The sequence below is a fragment of the Schistocerca americana genome, chromosome 2 (assembly GCF_021461395.2).
Source record: "Schistocerca americana isolate TAMUIC-IGC-003095 chromosome 2, iqSchAmer2.1, whole genome shotgun sequence".
NCBI lineage: Eukaryota > Metazoa > Arthropoda > Insecta > Orthoptera > Acrididae > Schistocerca > Schistocerca americana.
Window position 1 is genome coordinate 784,558,292 of NC_060120.1, and position 13,028 is coordinate 784,571,319.

Sequence of the window (13,028 nt, forward strand, 5' to 3'; positions counted from 1 at the left end):
TTTGGAACTGAGCCCCAATGACCAACAAGATGTGTCTGAAGATGACCTGGACAGTTGTGAGATACCAACCTGATAGTTGGCCGCCATACAGCCCAACAACCAGGATTGATGATCTGGGCTGCTGTTTCACTTCATAGCAGGACTCCTCTGACTGTTATCCGCAGCACCCTTACAGCAAAGTGATACGTCAACATTGTTCTATGCCCCGTTTTGTTGCCCTTCATGGCAAGACATCCTAGGTTTACATTTCAGCAAGGTAATGCCCACCCGTTTTGGGCGAGACTTTATACTGATCGTCTTCGTGTTTTCCAAACCTTAACGTGGCCAGCAACGTCAATGGATCTGTCCCCAATTGAGAATGTGTGGAGCATTATGGGCAGGGGTCTCCAACCAGCTCGGTGTTTAGACGCTCTAACGCGCCAATTGGACAGTATTTGGCACAATATCCCTCAGGAGAACATCAAACATTTCTGTCAATCAACACCAAGCCGAATAAGTGCTTACTTATGGACTAGAGGTTGACCAACGCATTACTGACTTACTCAGCTGCTGAAGCTCTCTCTGTTAAATAAATCCTCCAATTTTTTTGGAAGTGTAATCATTTGTTTGTCTGATCATGTACATCACATCTATCGTTTCCATCCCATTCGGATTGTTCCTTCGTGATGCGACGTTTTGTGTCCTGGAGTGTATTTAGGGACTGCAAGAAGCAGTATGAAATGGGACCATCACGGGAAATTAATATTAGGGAAGGCGAATGAAGAAGACCTGAATAAGTTGGAATTCTGTGAGAATGAAATGGAATATAAGACGCTGCTGGATAAATTTATAGAATCTGTATTCAAAGACATCTGTGCAACCATTATGCTTCCATCACGCACAAAACATATCGCCAAATAACCTACATTAGAGTGCACCACACTGTTACATTCAAATTCCAGATACGTTTAGGATATAATTAAGTACCAAGAAATCGATAGCATCTTCTAGTTGGCGCACATTCCGAAATGACATACAGTCAAGGAAGCACCCAGCAAGGACACGGCATAATAGCCGCTCCTTCCCAACCGCAACCACTAGCCGCGCCAGACATGTATCAATTCAGTATCACTCTGAAGAAAGTTGCAAGTGTACCCAGAACCATTTGTCGTGAAAATTCCAAACGGATTCCTCGATCACAAGAACAAAAGCTACTTCTCTTGCTGCCTCGCTTCCAGTGAGCTGTGTTTGTTGTTTTAATTTATTTGCAGTTGATTTCGACGAAAATGCGGCTTCATCTTCACGCTCTTAAAAAATGTGATCATGTGATATGCATTTGAAAGCTCACTGCATTACTTACGCGTTACTGCCGTAAACTGACAATTTATTTACAGTATTAATTAAAATAGAGCTGTATTACTAAATAAAGCTCTCTTTTAGTTAATATTGGTTTCAGTTCACTTTCCGGAAATAATTCGGAATATTTTTTTACTGTTTCTGCCATTCCTATACTTTGCTGGCAGTGGTTCTCATTTTCAGAGTTAAAACGTCGGTACAATCTATATCTACATGATTACTATGAAATCCACTATTAAGTGCCTGGCAGAGGGTTCTTAGAGCCACATTCAAGCTATTTCTGTACGTTCCACTCTCGAACAGCACGCAGGAAAAACGAACACTTACATCTTTCCGTGTGAGCTCTGTTTATCTTAGTCTATTACTATGATCGTTTCTCCCTGTGTTCGTGGCCACCAACAAAATATTTTCGTTCGCACATTGAGGAGAAAACTGGTGATTGAAATTTCGTGAGAAGATCCTGCTACAACGAAATGCGACTTTTTTAAAATTAAGATTGGCACCCCAAAGCCGGCCGGAGTGGCCAAGCGGTTATGCCGGCACGGTAGCTCAGCGTGTTCGGTCAGAGGGTTACGTGCTCTCTGTAATAAAAAAACTGAGTTACTCGATTAACAACGAACTTCAATGGATGTTTTACGACGTCCGCCCTGAGCAGATGCAACGATCAAAAGCGGGGGAAAAAAAAGAAGCGGTTCTAGGCGCTACAGTCTGGAACTGCGCGACTGCTACGGTCGCAGGTTCGAATCCTGCCTCGGACATGGATGTGTGTGATGTCCTTAGGTTAGTCAGGTTTAAGTAGTTCTGAGTTCTAGGGGACTGATGACCACTAGTGCTCAGAGCCATAGTGCTCAGAGCCATTTGAACCATTTTTGGCATCCCAATTCGCGTATCACATCCTTGGTATTCTCCCTCCATCTCCCCCCTTCCTCCCCTATTTCGTGATCAAACGAATATTTTCCTTCAGATTCTAATAACGCACCAAGCCATTTCCGTGTTCAGTGGTTCCGTGTGAGTGATAGAACACGAGTCACATGCATAATAGTATATTTTAAACTGAAATATTCGTTCCACTTATAGCGGAATACTTTGGGTTTCGTTTTTTTTTTTTTTTTCAAAAATTGCCGAACTTTACGTTATTAATGCGCACTCGAATACTTACGAGCTGCGCTATCAGATGGTAGTAAAAGTAACTGAGGCAGAAAAACTACTCTGTAAATTAGCAGCAGTTACAGCTCCCCCTCCCCCCATCTTAGATCCACGAAACGCTCTTGCACACACTAATTAGGGAATTTTATATGGTGATCAGCGGACGAGGAGTCTAGCCTTTGGCCCACGTAACTGCTCCGGCACCGCGCTTGGAGCGGAGCAAATACCGCGCAGGAAAGGTTGGTAGGACGCGAAGCCTTTGATACTAGCATGAATACCGAGGAATGAGGCGCGGCCGATTGAGCCGTGTGCCTGTGGAATGCAACGCGCAGCGGCGACTCCCCACCACCTGCCCACAGCTAACGACTGGTTGCCTAGGATACGCGGCAGGTGCTGTAAACACAGGGACGGCACGTTGTCGGTTCGGGGAATTGCGCGCGGCGCGGAAACTCGCTTCCGGCGGAGACGCGCCACAATCGCGAGGTAACGAGCGATTCAGCACGGGCACGCACCCGCCCACGCCCGCAGCTTCCGGCACCGTTTCGGTCATTAGCGACCATTCGCCGGCGCACAAAGCGCCCGCCACCAAGCTGCTCTAGGTACACGTAGAAGTGTGCATGGAGCTTGCAGCAGTGCTAGCACAGATGTGGGGAGACCGCTGATAACTCACAGTTCATCTGCGTACTTCCTGTTCATCACTTGTCTGCGGGTTCGAGTCATTAGTATTACAAGGCTTCGTTGCTAATAGGCTGGCGTATTGCGTATGAGAATTCATTGCGCCGGGTGTTGATCAAGATTAAAACATTCAGTCTACAAGTGATTTTTTTTTTTTATCCGCGTTTATGGAACTGTGAGATTTACGACTTTATTTTAAATTTATAATAATTTTCATTCCTTCAGTCACTTCTTACTAATATTTATTAGCACGACACTTTAATGTTAATATACGTAACATTAATCTAACCAAGAAAGAAGTGCTCGGATTGAAAAAGGTGTAACACAGGGATGTAGTCTTTCGTCCCCACTGTTCAATTTACACATCGAAGAAGCAATGACGGGAAAAAAAATTGTTCAAATGGCTCTGAGCACTATGACACTTAACTTCTGAGGTCATCAGTCCCCTAGAACTTAGAACTACTTAAAGCTAACTAACCTAAGGACACCACACACATCCATGCCCGAGGCAGAATCCGAAACTGCGACCGTAGCGGTCGCGCGGTTCCAGACTGTAGCGCCTAGAACCGATCGGCCACTCCGGCCGGCGACGAAAACAAAAGAAAGGCTCAAGAGTGGAAGTAAAATTCAAGGTGATGGGACATCAATGATAAGATTAGCTGATGGCATTGCTATCCTCAGTGAAACTGAAGAGGAATTACAGAATCTGTTGACTGGAATACACAGTTTAACGAGTACAGAATATGGAGTGAGAATAGATCCAAGAAATACGAAAGAAATGAGAACAGCGAGAATCGTAACATCAGGATTGGTGATCACGAAGTTAAAGAATTCTGCTACCTAGGCTGCAAAATAACCAATGACGGACGGAGCAAGGAAGACATCATAAGCAGACTATCAATGGCAAAAAGGTCATTCCTAGCCCAGAAGAGTCTACTAGTATCAAATATATGGCTTCATTTCTTAGAATGTCCGTTTGGAGCACAGCATTTCATGGTAGTGAAACATGGACTGCGGGAAAACTAGAAGAGAATCAAAGAATGCGAGATGTAGTGATACAAAAAGATGTTGAAAATTAGGTGAACTGATAGGGTAAGGAATTACGAGGTACTGCAGAGAATCGGAGAGGAGAGGAATACGTGGAAAACACTGAGAAGGAGAAGGGACAAGATAAAAGATTATTGTTAAGACATCAGTGAACAACTTCCGTGGTACTAGAGGGAGCCGTAGAGGATAAAAGTAGAGGAAGACAGAGCTTGGGATACTTCCAGAAAATAAATCCTCTGAGATGAAGCGGTTGGCACAGGAGCGGAATTCGTGGCGGGCCGCATCAAACCAGTTAGAAGACTAATGACTGAAAAAAAAATTCCGAAGTATGATGAGTAATTACTTCCTGAGTGTGTTAGTGTGGTTATGCACCGTAATGTAACCCTTTACAGAAAGATACATTTATTTTAGTGTGTACCTTAACTGAGTTGTACGTAAAAATTATTTCATTAGCGTATTTATGTACATTTTTGCGGGGAAATTTGTTTCGCAAACAGAGCATAGTAACGAACACATCATCTTCCGTTAACACTTGCACACTCATATGGTTACATCATTCTATAGACCCTGAACTGCTAACACAAACTTATTTCAATTGGTAAGATAGTACCAACAATGAAGATCGATTCTTTTTATATAAGCACATGTATGTCATGGGAAAATTGTATAGTACGATCATTTGCTATTGTTTGGTTATACAGTGTTGCCAAGTCTTTGTAACAAATGTCGATGGTGATAGATCACGCCATGGGAAACGTCACCAGGGGTAACTCCGAAGATGTCCAGCGCAGCTCTGGACAAAACGTCAGGAACCGTAAAGTTTCTTCGACCTAGGCAATACAGCCCGGAAGACTCATCAGCAAAAAACGGGGTTTGTGGATGTCTTGTCGCGAAAGGAAGGAGTGGTTTAACGTCTCGCCGACATCGAGGTCATTATAAACGGAGCAAAAGCTTGGATTGGTTCATGAATGGGAAAGGAAATCGGCCTCGGCCATTTGCCTAGAGAGTTTTAGGGGAATCACGAAAATCTACATCAGGATGGTCGGACGCAGATTTGAATCGTAGTTCTTTCCACAGGCGAGTCCAGTGTGCTAACCACTGCACCAACTCACTCGGTGTCTTCCCACGGTGATAATACACTGTACAGTATGGACGTTTGTTCTCGGCCGTGGAGGTCAGTTGCGTTCGTGTTGCAGCGGTCAGGCCGTCGCATGTTGTTCCACGAGTATGAGCACGCTTCTCCGTCGGCTGGTCACGCTCATTCGCGTGTGGGTTGGAAGCTCTCGACCTTTTTTCTCTCACTCTAACAACAATCATTATTATAAAGGACTGTATTCAGTACGTAATTAAACATTTTAATCCTGCACGCTACGTGTAAGGTAACACTGTGCATTACTTTTATTATTTCCCAAGTAACCTCTTTACACCTGACACCTGCTCCACCTCTCCTACACCTACGGTTTATCGCCTGTGCTGTTTTTCATATTAAAACGTAACTGAGAGCCCTTAGTGCAGCAGCGATGGCAAATTTCAACAGAGTATGAAGTCTGACTGTAACCCCGACGCCATAATATCCCAACAAAAAATGGTTGAGCATTATTACTGTATGAGGTCGATACTTCAAGCTTTTGGAAAGTGAATCCATCGACAAGGATTTCGAGCAAGTATTCATTAAGAAAACCAGAATTCTCAGTGAGGTATTGCATCTGTTTACGGATATGATGATGATGATGAGGCATTCTGGTCGCATTATGCGCTGAAATAACTGTCAATGTGAGCAGTAGATGGCTAAAGCTGATGTCCTGCAGTAGAGTGGCCGGCCAGGGTGGCCGAGCGGTTCTAGGCACTACAGTCTGGAACCGCGTGACCGCTACGGTCGCAGGTTCGAATCCTGCCTCGGGCATGGATGTGTGTGATGTCCTTAGGTTACTTAGGTTTAAGTAGTTCTAAGTTCTACAGGACTGATGACCTTAGAAGTTAAGTCCCATAGTATTCGATCCATTTTTTTTGCAGTAGAGTGAAGAAGTTCATCGAAATTTGGTTCTGAACTAACTTTTCCTAAACCATTACAGTGTGGAATTTGTGGGTCATCCTTGATGCAAGTACCCTGTTTATTATCCCCAACCTAGTATCAGCTATAACTCGCAGTAATCAATGATTTTTTTTAAATTTCAATACACGTGAATTTTAGATTTTTGCATATAGTACGCAGGAATAAAGAGACACAACTAATATGAACATGAAGAGTTGCTTCAAAATGGTTCATTTGAGCACTATGGGACTTAACATCTGAGGTCATCAGTCCCTTAGACTTAAACCTAACTAACCTAAGGACATCACACACATCCATGCGCGAGGCAGGATTCGAACCTGCGACCGCAGCGGCCGCGCGGTTCCAGACTGAAGCGCCTAGAACCACTCGGCCACTACCACCGGCGGAGGTGCTTCAAACCAGTCTTCCGACAGAAGGCCATAACAACAGCATGCCATCTACAGACTGAGCGCCAGTTGTTAATAAAAGTTCCTTTGGCCCTAAATCACGTAAATTTCATAAAAGACAGACGCATGATAAAAACAAAACAGATTATCAAAGCAATGACATGCAGTGAACTAAATAAGTAAAAGACACTGTACTGAACACATGATTGAAACTAATCAAAACAACATTATAAGATAGACGAAAAAGTCAAAATTTAATGGTTTTAGATAAAAAAAGAAACACAGTTACGGCTGAAACTAGTTTGGGGACAAAATTCTTTTAATGCATTCCTGAGTTTAGGGTCACGCACTTCGCCCGTTCAGTCGACAGATTAAGAACATCTGATGACGACTAAGAAACTGTCTGTGATAGCTGAGGTTGAGAAATCAAGAATAGAATTTCATTATACTACGACCAGTGTCTTCACCTTTGGCAGTACGCTCCGTCTGCGTAAACAAAGGAAGTGTTTGCATGAGTGCGGATCCACAAATCCCATACTGTTTTTCTACAGGCACGGATGAATCGGAACAAGAGCAGAAGTGTGTGAGGAGCGTCAATAAGTAATGCAACATTTTTTTCTCAGCCACTGTCGGTTAAAAAGATACGGAATTTGTTGTGTGACATCGTGGAATATTCTCGCTTCAGCGCCCATAGTTTCATGAAGTTCCGATAGATGATGGCGCCATACGTAGAGTTCAAAATGGCGTCTGTGACAGAGGTGCGTTCATGTAGAGAGCTGTCATTATGTTTTCGTTTAGTGGAGAACCAGAGCATTGCAGGTACTCATAGGCACTTGCTGTGCAGACCAGGCAGTGGACGAAAGCACGGTTGGGCAAGGCGTCTGTAATCATCGCAGCAAGGTCGCGCAAACGCGTCCGATGTTCCGCGTGCCGGTGGCCGCACACAGCTTTGACTCCTGCAATGCTGGAACGTGCGGACACTCTCATTCGAGATGACCGACGTAAGGCCGTCACACTGAATGGAGATTATGTTGAAAAATAGGGTTTTGTAGCCGCAAGAGTGGGGAATAATATTGTGCATTGGAATCCTGAATAAAACCAACCTGCTTTCAGAAAAAAAGGGGATTGCATCACTTCCTGAACGCCTCTCGTACACTGATTTTCATAAAGAAAACGTATTTGACCACTGCCTAGGAAGCGCGGTTCGGGGACCTGTGTCAGTCGCCTCAGTACAGAGATTTGTCAGCTGGCAAACCGGAGGGGAGCGGCGATCGCTTCCCAGAGATCGGCAAGACTGCTTCCTCCTTCCGCCCTGGAGAGTGTGGCGCTAGAAGCGCGCAGCACTTGTCACCTCCGCCGATAATTCGCGCTATTTCCGAGCGCTCTCCGCGACAGCATAAATATTCATGGCGGTGGCGCGTCTGCTCTCGAGCCCGGCCGGGTCCTTAGTCACGAACCCGGCCCGCCCACGCGCCGGAGCGCCAGCCTTTGTGATTCACGGCCCGGCCGTTTGCCTGCGGGTCCTCCAGAGCCGAGGGCCGGCCCAAGTTACGGCTGAGCTGGGCGGTTTCGCGTCGATACGCACCGCTGCCCATCTCACTGTCGCTGTGCTTCATTATCCATTACCGCACTGCGTCAGGCACCTCCCTTCGCTAATTTACTAATCGATAGGCTACGGATCCAAAAGGTCTCGGATTCGGTCCCTAGTCGGTACTAAGATTTGTATCTTTCACTTTTTTCACCTTTTCCAAGGTTCTCCGTGGTTCGGAGGCAGTTTTTAACTGTAGGACTTCCAATAACTGGCTGGGTACGTTGTAACATTTCTGGCTTTACAGCCATCTAATGCAGCTACAAGAAGAACTTCTTAGAGAGGTTGAGTGGGTAGCAGTGGGAAGATGGCGTAAGGTGGTGTGAAGTACATCTACACCTACATTTATACTCCGCAAGCCACCCAACGGTGTGTGGCGGAGGGCACTTTACGTGTCACTGTCATTACCTCCCTTTCCTGTTCCAGTCGCGTATGGTTCGCGGGAAGAACGACTGCCGGAAAGCCTCCGTGCGCGCTCGAATCTCTCTAATTTTACATTCGTGATCTCCTCTAGAGGTATAAGTAGGGGGAAGCAATATATTCGATACCTCATCCAGAAACGCACCCTCTCGAAACCTGGACAGCAAGTTACACCGCGATGCAGACCGCCTCTCTTGCAGAGTCTGCCACTTGAGTTTGCTTAACATCTCCGTAACACTATCACGCTTACCAAATAACCCTGTGACGAAACGCGCCGCTCTTCTTTGGATCTTCTCTATCTCCTCTGTCAACCCGACCTGGTACGGATCCCACACTGATGAGCAATACTCAAGTATAGGTCGAACGAGTGTTTTGTAAGCCATCTCCTTTGTTGATGGACTACATTTTCTAAGGACTCTCCCAATTAATCTCAACCTGGTACCCGCCTTACCAACGGTAAGGTAACGGTGACATAGGGTTTATTCGGCACGTGTATCGTCAGAAAGACCGCCTAAATTGTGGTCCCTTTCTGCGATTGGCTGCTGTGTTCGGAAGTAGCGAGCCAAAATAATAAACGTCTGTTATTAATACTAGAAAAACTAAACAGTTAATTTACTTGTCTATCATATAAAATCATATCTCAAAGTAGGCTATTATTCCATTATCTCAAACGTATTAATTACCAGCAGAATGATGAACAATTGCTAAAGGAAAAGGCATACGAAGCACTTAGGTGCGACAAGAAGATCTCCGAATTTGGATGGCGGGCGAGGTGGTTCCACAGTAAGATCAAAACACAAGCGGCTGTCTCGGAGGACAGAGACGATGTCTGTCGCGGTCGGTGTCCGTTAAACCCTAACTAGCGATCTCTGGTTTGTATATGTAAGGGCTCGATCGGCAGTCTCTGAGGACAGACATGTTGTCTGGCGCGGTTGGGAGTGGTTAAGAACTTAATTAACAATCTTTGGTTTTTGGACATGTAACTGAGTACTAGTTTGATAGTAATTACGTGAACGCGCAATTAATAATTTTATTTATTCTCTGTGAAAGTGTGAAGATAGGAAATTGTTTGTAATTGATAAAATGGACTGTAATTGCGCAGTTTATCGTATTGTGTTAACAAATAAGCGAGTGGCACCCCGTTTAAACGAACTAAATCAAAATATAATTAGTTATACAGTAACAGTTTCCCGTTAACCTTTTGTTACAGCGTCAAGTTAACGGATTCAGGACATCCGTGCTATTTTCTGCACAGGAGACAACTTAGAAGACAGCAGATTGTTGAATGTTATTCAGAACTTACGAGTCCCAGTCAGGGCGGTGGAAGCAACTAGCTACTACGCGTGTACTGCAATCTTAGTACAAATGAGGTCAATGAAACATCTTTTATAACACAGAGGAGGTAAGACTGGAGGAAATTTTCGAGGGAAACAAATCCCCCTCGCTCTCTCTCTCTCTCTCTCTCTCTCTCTCTCTCTCTCTCTGTCTCTTTCTTTCAGTTACCGTAAAGGAACACAACAGGATACCCCCCTCTAATAGTACTATGGCTACTAATGCACTGTGGTGTTGAAACCAACCTTCCAGGTTGGAACAGCCGTACCTTTCACTTATTCGCGTTAGTTCTTTCTCTCCGCTGAAACGCAAGGTACGTGGAAGAGAAAGGGACTGGAGCTGCACATTTGTTTCACCTATCAGCAGTTGCGATGTCTGTTACCGACCACATGAAACGTGTAGATCCGTCCAGATATCTGTGAGCGTGATTAGAGGTGGTGCGCCGGCTCCGGATCGAATCCGCCCGGTTAGTTAACGACTAGGGCTGGTGTTACGGCAAGCCTGGATGTGTATTTTAGGCGGTTTCCCACATACGACTAGGTGAATAACGGGCTAATATCCACGTCCCGCCTCAGTAACACGATTCACAAACATTCTCACTATCACATAGAATAGCACTAGGCTACACGCAATACCGATCCCGTGAAGATACGGGACAAGGCAGGGAAAAAGAAGAATAAGGAGATGATGATGAAAATTGCTAACTTTCATATATCAGCCATGAATCTTTCAGATTGCGACGGAGTGCATTGTTCTGAAACTTCCTGACGCATTAACTGTTCGCCGGAATGGGACACGAACCCAAAATCTTTGCCTTCCAAGGGTACTAATCTTAACAACTGAGCTATTCACGCGCGATTAACGACCCTACCTTACAGTTTTACTTCTGCCAGTACTTCTCTCCTACTTTCCAATTTTCTCAGAAGCGCTCCTGTATACCTTGCTGCGCCTGCTAGAAGAAAGCCAATTTCTTGTCTCTCTCTCTCTCTCTCTCTCTCTCTCTCCCTCCCTCCCTCCCTCCCCACACACACACACGCAGAGGGAGAGGGAGAGAGAGAGAGGTTCGAGTCCTCCCTCGGGCATGGGTGTATGTGTTTGTCCTTAGGATAAAATGGTTCAAATGGCTCTGAGCACTATGGGACTCAACTGCTGAGGTCATTAGTCCCCTAGAACTTAGAACTAGTTAAACCTAACTAACCTAAGGACATCACAAACATCCATGCCCGAGGCAGGATTCGAACCTGCGACCGTAGCGGTCTTGCGGTTCCAGGCTGCAGCGCCTTTAACCGCACGGCCACTTCGGCCGGCCCCTTAGGATAATTTAGGTTAAGTAGTGTGTAAGCTTAGGGACTGATGACCTTAGCAGTTAAGTCCCATAAGATTTCACACACATTTGAACATTTTTTTGGAGAGAGAGAAGTGGGGGGATGGATGCGGAGAGAGACAGATGAGATGACAACGACGCCCAATTCTCAGCCGAATGTGGTTCCAGATAGTTATCTAGATGTCAGAAGGTGATTTTTTTCCTGGGGATACATAAATGCAAGGTGTACGCAAACAAATCACGTACACTGGACGAACCTGATGGAAGCATTTCGAAGGGAATCCCTGCTGCACCAAATAAAGTGTCGGAGAGTGTTTCTGACCACTTCAAAGGAAATTTGAAAAGTACGTATTGAAATCAGGTCTCTTAGTCAAAATTCTAAGACGTTTCATAGGCTTCATATCTGTGGACCACACTACGTCATCTCAAAAATGGTTTCAAATTGCTCTGAGCACTATGGGACTTAACATCTGCGGTCATCAGTCCCCTACAACTTAGAACTACTTAAACCTAACTAACCTAAGGACATCACACACATCCATGCCCGAGGCAGGATTCGAACCTGCGATCGTAGCGGTCGCGCGGTGCCAGACTGAAGCGCCTAAAACCGCTCGGCCACACCGGCCGGCTACGTCATCTCAACAGACGTGTTAAAATACTGTATGCAAAGCGAAGTATTATTAATTAAAAGTCGCATCCTGCTCCTCCTCCCCCAAGATCCCAAAGGTTGCCTTATTTTTGTGTCACCGCCCAGAGGGATGCTCACTCATGAAACGTAAAGACGAGTTACACACTATTTTTGTTGTCAACGACGCTAGTGCTTTATGAATGATATACTGGTGATAGCGACGATAATGACGATAACAAACATCATGGTCCTGATGATGACTGTTGATGTCAGCAAAGATAATGATAATGTTGATACTGATAGCAAATACGATGATGATGCTGATAGCAAATACGTTAAGATGATGATAGTGGTGGTGATGACAGCATGGTGATGATGCTGACGATGACGGTGATGGTGAAGTGATGACTATGTTAGTGCGATACTGGTCTGCGTGTGAGGTGCCGGTGAAGGTCCAGGTGGCTCCAGCCCACGCCAGTGCAGCTCGCTGTGTGATTGTAGTAATGGCGCCACTAAGTGACCTGCAGGCTGCGCGGAGCGCGCCCTGCCGGCAAAGCGTCGCGTCTGCTGACGTGGGAGACTCCCACGCCGCGCCGCAGCGCTGTGGGAACGCGGCGACCGCATTACCTGACCCACCGCTCGCCATCTCCGCGGTCGGACGTCTCCTCGCAACCAACTAAGCGCCCTCTTCTTGACCCAAACTGGGGGCTCCTTACCACAACATTCAGATTGCTGCCTTCCGTTTCGTCAGTCAAATGTATTTTCATCATCCATCGCTCACCTGGCTTCATCGCGAAGGTTAAACTCTTAACTTCCCTTCCTTTCATCCTCCCTTGTTCAACAGGAACAAAAAAATACACTACTGGCCATTAAAATTGCTACACCACGAAGATGACGTGCTACAGTCGCGAAATTTAACCGACAGGAAGAAGATGCTGTGATATACAAATGATTTGCTTTTCAGAGCATTCACACAAGGTTGGCGCCGGTGGCGACACCTACAACGTGCTGATATGAGGAAAGTTTCCAACCGATTTCTCATACACAAACAGCAGTTGACCGGCGTTGCCTGCTGAAACGTTGTGATGCCTCGT

General features: G+C 45.6%; 1 protein-coding gene across 2 annotated transcripts in view; it reads right to left on the bottom strand.

The window, feature by feature from the left end:
* LOC124595210 (rap1 GTPase-activating protein 1) overlaps positions 1–13,028 on the bottom strand; it is a 143,996-nt gene that overhangs the window by 16,959 nt on the left and 114,009 nt on the right. The gene's annotated exons all lie outside the window — the stretch shown is intronic.